Genomic DNA, 5,294 nt, shown 5'->3' on the forward strand with positions numbered 1-5,294 from the left:
TTTGCTTCAGTGTGGGTTTTCTATGGAGGGCTCAGATCGCCTTCTCCGACGCCTCTAAACAGAATGGCCGCAACACAAGTCTGCGTGCAGACAGTGGAGAGCATTAAGTGAAAAGTGAGTCCAGGCCAATCCAGAAAGCCCGTGTTACTGCCGTTAGGGTGTCAGGAAAATGAGTGAATTTTCCTAGGCGACAATGGCTCTGAACTCCAGGAGTGAGCTCCTTTGCGACACCTGCCTGTCCTCAAGCAGAGCAGTCCTCGGCCCTTCCCTCTCCCCATGTGGCTCTGTACCTGTACCTAATGGAATATCCCTGGCTGCAAGCTCCTGCAGGGTGTGCGGAGCACCCGCGCGTCCCCGTGCACCGCGCGTCTCCGTGCACCCGCGCGTCCCTGTGCGTCCCCATGCACCGCGCGCCCCCGTGCACCCGCGCGTCCCCGTGCACCCGCGCGTCCCCGTGCACCGCGCGCCCCTGTGCACCCGCGCGTCTCCGTGCGCCCGCGCGTCCTCGTGTGCCCGCGCGCCCCTGTGCACCCACCGTCCCCATGCACCGCGCGTCCCCGTGCACTCGCGCGCCCCTGAGAGGAGATTGTTCGGTTGAGGCCCCGCCCGCCGTGTGTTCCTGGGCGGGGGCCACGACCTACTAGGAACAAAGGGCCCCTTGTGCCCTGCCAGGGAGTCACAGTTCTTTTGGAACTATTTTACACAAACAGTAAAGAAGTCAGGTACTCACTATATGCACAAGTACATCTACATTTTAATTCACAGATTTAGAAATACACACCCATTGACATATATGTACATGTATGTATTGTGAATATAGTGCAGACTATAGCAGGTATACAGGTCGCCAAAAGAACTTGCTGTTTTTGCTGGTTCTGATCAAGCCAAATGGCGGGAAATTTGGTGAGCCCTTTCTCCGGAGTGGTTAATATTGCTTTAAGTAACCAATGGGTGTTTGTAATATTGGATTTTTAATTCCTACACCAGAAGAACATATCGGTTCACAAATGCCAACTCTAAGGAATGAAGTCAATTTTGGCAGATGGGTAAGTTTGCTGTTGAAACAGCTTGACTCTGTCATTACCTGCAACCCTGTCACCTGTCTCTTTGATACAAATTCTCAAACAGATGGTGTATTTCAATTTCAACAACTTTATTGGCAATGAGAAAATATGCAAGAGCTGCCAAAAGTAATACGTCAAGTAGCTGTGTTTAGAAACAGGTGTTACCCCCACGTGTCTGAATTTCTAAGAAAAGTGAACTGAAAGAGACCAGAGTTTTTATTTCTCAACTCAGGCAGGACTCTTGGGGGGAAATTTTCAGATAGAACAGAATTGGGAAGCTTTAAGGGAGCAAATCTTTATTGGTTATTTTTCTTAGTAGTACCTAAATTTTTTTTACGTCCAGGCTAAGCCTTTTTCATAGCGCAGGGGCTCTCTGGATTTGCACTATCATCACCAAGGAACGTGTTTCACGTGCAGATTATCAGGGCCAGCAAGACCCACTGATCTGAGCTCCAGCAGTGGGGGGTGGGGGTGAGGGGAGCTCCACCATCTGTTTCAACAAAGGGTCCAGGGAGGTAGATGTTCTCGGAACATCTCAGAACCACAACCATAGCTTATCTCATTGAACCTGGCCAATGACCCAGTTTTATGGATGAGGAAACCAATGAGCTGTTCTTTACCTAGAAAGTAGTAGATTCACCTGCATTGGAACCCAGGAGTTCCGGTTTAATCCCTGGCTGTGCCACTTCCGTTATGATGTAAGTGGTGGTTCACTTAAGACTTTTTTTGTTTGCTGGGGTGCCTGGGTGGCTCAGTTGGTTAAATGTCTGTCTTCGCTCACGTCGTGATCCTGAGGCCCAGGGGTCCTGGCATAGAGCCCCAGGTTCAGCTCCCTACTCGGTGGGGAGCCTGCTTCTCTCTCTGCTGCTCCCCCTGCTTGTGCTTGCTCTCTCACTGTCAAATAAATAAATAAATAAATAAATAAATAAATAAATATCTTTTTAAAAAAGACTTTTATATTTGTCATGGGTTAGGATTGCAGAGCAAGAGCAAGGACGTCTTTTGGCAGGAGCAGAGAAGAGACAAGGGGAGAGGATGCAGGGACCCTTTGTAGGACTGGCAAAGGCTGAAGCTCAGCAGGGCCTCCGCAGTCATGAACACCAGGCTGCCCTCGGACCTCAGTTCCATTCTGTGCCCCAGATGGACCAGCTCGCACAGATGCCTTTGGAGCCAATGTGGATGGAACCTACTTGTCCACCACTTTAAAATCTGCTGGCTGTAGAGGAGGTAAGATTTATTTTTTTTTAAATATTTTTATTTATGATAGTCACAGAGAGAGAGAGAGAGAGAGAGAGAGGCAGAGACACAGGCAGAGGGAGAAGCAGGCTCCATGCCAGGAGCCCGACGTGGGATTCGATCCCGGGTCTCCAGGATCGCGCCCCGGGCCAAAGGCAGGCGCCAAACCGCTGCGCCACCCAGGGATCCCGGAGGTAAGATTTAATGCCAGATCCAAAGAGACACAGTGTAGCATGGGGATTCGGCCACTAACCAGTGTCTGTTCAATCCTCACTTCTTCCCCAGGACACATACAAAAAATATTTGTATGGTAGACTAGAATGACAGAGGGCTGAGAGAGTTAATTCCTTGGACACACCGGTAGTCCATTCGCTGCTCCAGGGCCATGCACCCTGGTTGGGAAGCCTAATCCTGAGTAGCCAACTTGGTAGACTAAATTTTTCCTCTGACCAAAGACACAATAATAGTATCTAGTATTTGGATAAGATTTTGAAATATACAAAATGTTGCCCAAAAAATGTGTTCTTCTTTCTTTCTCATGGCCATCTGATGATATATTCTTACTTCCATTTACAGATGAGACAACAATACGGATTCAGTGATTTGCTTAAGATGGTACAAGTGGAAGAGGACATTCTTCTCTTTTACTTGTAGGCTTTTATCCCCTTTCCTCTGTCCTGGGTAGGGCCCAGGTCAGGGATTCCTACTACTGTACTCAGGATGTTGTTGTGTGCACAAAATCCTCTCTACAGGTTCAGATTATGATTCGGGTCAACTAACTGGCTACCCTTGATATAGTTATGAGAAAGAATGATTGGTATTTTAAGTATTTCTGAAAAGTCCAGAATAACCCACCCAATACTCACAAATGTCTGTTTTTATGTCTGCATGTGTTACTACCTTTCTTTAGAGGAGGTTACAGTGTATTACTTTCTCAGAGTCATTAGTTTCCAAGCACATCTTTCAGAGTTTTATTTGTGCATTTAACTGTTAAAAGCCAACTTATTCATTTATTTATTTATTTTTCCTTTCTGAACCAATTTAGAGGTGTTGCATCTAAGATAGGGTTTTTTAACTCCCTGAACCATGTATGAAGATTTGCTAGAGGCACAAAGCATATGGCGCTTATTTAAAAATGGATATAGCTTGATATTTTAATGAAATCTGAGACTTAGCGTTTTTCAAGATGCTAGAAGAGCTGCCAATGCCAAATTCCTCCAGGTAGAATATGTGACGTCCCAAGTAGCCTGTACCCGGGGGCTCCCAGGACAGCTGTGACTTACTCATGTCAGAAGAACGTGATGCTGGCACCTCCGACTTCTCAGGTTGCAGCCGGGCTGCTTTGCAAAAACTTTTCCCTTCTCGAAAATCACAGCTACTAGGCGCCCTTCCCCTACTTTTATTTGGCTTCCTCAAAAACCAGTTTTAAACTCCTTTCTGTATCGTTTGCAATTTTTCTAACATTTCATGCCTCTGTTCTGAAAAAAAATAAAAAGAAAACCTAAATCTGGTTAAAAATAGGCTTCTTGGTTTATAATAAAGACAGATACAGCTTATCTATTTGGTTAAAATTATTTTGATGATGTTTTAATGTTTTCAACAGCTTTATTGGGACATAGTGTACATATCATAACATTTGCTCATTGTAAGTTTATAATGCAGTGATCTTTAGTCAATTTATAACAGTGTACAACTGTCCCCGTCTATCCACGTAGAGCATTGCCACTCCCCCCCAAAAAAGATCCCTTATGTCTATTTGCAGTCATCTGATTTAATTGTTTAATAGTGATTTCAGTTTATTTTCCAAAAATGAGTTCCCCAAACCCCCAAGAATTGGACAATTCTAATGGAAGGCTGGTCACTCCAGAAGCCCCTGCCCTTACATTCTTGCCCTGACCCACGACATACGAAAGAAAGTAGCACTGAAGAGGCTACCTTCCTCATAAAGAGGGAAAATCATTTAAATCACTTTAGTCCCTCAGTCCTGGCCCATGGTGACATTCATGAGCCTGACTTAACAAGTGTTAGCTGGGTAGGGAGCAGGGCAAGCTTAACTTATTCACTCATGCCTCCACCAAAATACTAACCCACTAACATAAAGTCAAGATGAATGAATGAAGTCCAGGAGGCAGCGGGGCCTGGGTGACTCGCAGGGCAACTCCAGAAGATCTAAACTATGGTCTCTGCTCCTTAGCCTTGTCACCTGGGGAGCAATTCCCAACATTCCAGCCTCTGATTCACAACGCTGTTGTGAACAGTAAATATTTATGAAAGCACCTTTCGAATCACAAGGCATTCGGCAAGGTCAAGGGGGGCCTCTATCAGGGCAGATGGCTAGTATAGTCCCATCAATAACATGCCAGATCTGGGGACACCTGGGTGGCTCAGTGGTTGAGAGTCTTCCTTGGGCTCAGGTCATGATCCCGGGGTCCTGAGATCAAGTCCTGTATTTGCCTGTTCTCTCTGTGTCTCTCATGAATGAATAAATAAAGCCTTAAATAAAACACACACATACACACACACACAACATGCTAGATCTGACGGACAGTTCCAGACCATCATGGGTATGTGGGTCCCTGGCGGTGTCACCCTGAGGTTCTCCTGACGGTTTTCCTTAAATAAATTTAATTTTAAATGTTTAGTATTTCTGCTTTGCAAAAATGGTTTATGACCCTATTACTAGTGCCACTGAACTAGTGCCACAAGGTCACAGAGTGTGTGCAGAGCAAAGCTGGCACCAGTTCCTCCAAGCTGGACGTCTGTGATTCTTCTCCCACAGAGGCTGAGAATTCCCCACTGGCAGAAAGAATGGCTCCAGAATTTCAACCCTCTTTCTTAGCAGAGCTTGAGCCCACTGGCATTTAAGGGGCTACTGTGACATGAGCCAATTTGTCCATGACCTTGTTCATTGTTAATGAGCTAAGAGGGTCTATTTAAAAGTAAAACAACCATAGAAGAGTTGATTTGGTCCATTATATGGAAAACGTAAAATCT

The 5,294-nt window shown here is 45.8% G+C and overlaps 1 long non-coding RNA gene across 1 annotated transcript; it reads left to right on the forward strand.

The window, feature by feature from the left end:
- The first annotated feature begins 601 nt into the window (after positions 1-601).
- Positions 602-3,844, forward strand: LOC111097693. Its single transcript, XR_005365203.1, has 3 exons — positions 602-1,046; positions 2,039-2,291; positions 2,877-3,844. It is a non-coding gene; the product is annotated as an uncharacterized LOC111097693 (long non-coding RNA).
- The last annotated feature ends 1,450 nt before the right edge of the window (positions 3,845-5,294 follow it).

Source organism: Canis lupus, chromosome 10 (genome assembly GCF_011100685.1).
Source record: "Canis lupus familiaris isolate Mischka breed German Shepherd chromosome 10, alternate assembly UU_Cfam_GSD_1.0, whole genome shotgun sequence".
Classification (NCBI taxonomy): Eukaryota; Metazoa; Chordata; class Mammalia; order Carnivora; family Canidae; genus Canis; species Canis lupus.